Source organism: Cynara cardunculus (genome assembly GCF_001531365.2).
Source record: "Cynara cardunculus var. scolymus isolate 2C chromosome LG 2, CcrdV1, whole genome shotgun sequence".
Taxonomy (NCBI): domain Eukaryota; kingdom Viridiplantae; phylum Streptophyta; class Magnoliopsida; order Asterales; family Asteraceae; genus Cynara; species Cynara cardunculus.
In genome coordinates this window covers 63,134,112-63,135,002 of record NC_037529.1, presented here as the reverse complement: position 1 = coordinate 63,135,002, position 891 = coordinate 63,134,112, and positions in this window count along the sequence as shown.

Genomic DNA, 891 nt, shown 5'->3' with positions numbered 1-891 from the left:
AATCAAAATAATGAAACAAATCAGTATAAATATTTTACCTTATATTGCAACCAAAAAATCAAATATTGAACTTGAATACTTCTTTTCAAATCTTCATGACATAATGCATAAAAACTATAATGCAACCTGAATAACATAACGATACAAACATACATAAACTTATGGGAGAAGTGAAAAAAAAACTATGAAGATTATCAATAGTAAAATAGAAGAAAAACCAAAGAGAAAGAAAATRTATTTAGAGATGTATAAGATATAAATAGAATTTGAGAGGGTGTGAGAGATGAAGATGAATAAGTAGTTGTTGTTTATATGTATATAAATAAATGATTGATGAGAAAAGATGAAGGGTTTGGAGTTATGTCATWTGAATTAATATAGAAGGAGATGAATGGTTTGGAGTTGAATGCAAACATTTAATAAAAAAAACATAAATTGACAAAAAAAAATATAATAGTGGATATTGAGAGAATGAAGGAGAAAAAAAGAAAAATGAGGTTCTAGGCTTTAGGAGAGGCCACTTCAAACACTCATGGTTTATTCTTTAATATATATATATATATATATATATAATACATAAGAGTTATAATGCAAACAAAAATCATGATATAAACATAAATAAAATTATAATGCAACCAAAAAATCAAATATTGAACTGAATACTTCTTCAAATCTTCATGACATAATGCATAAAAACTATAATGCAATCTAAATAACGAAACAAACATACATAAAATTGTGGGAAAGGTGAAAAAACAAAAAAAAAAACTATGAAAATTATCAATAGTGAAATAGAAGAAAAACCAAAGAACTTGAAACTTTTTCAAATCTTCATGACATATAATGCAATTTAAATAACGATACAAACATACATAAAATTATGGGAGAAGT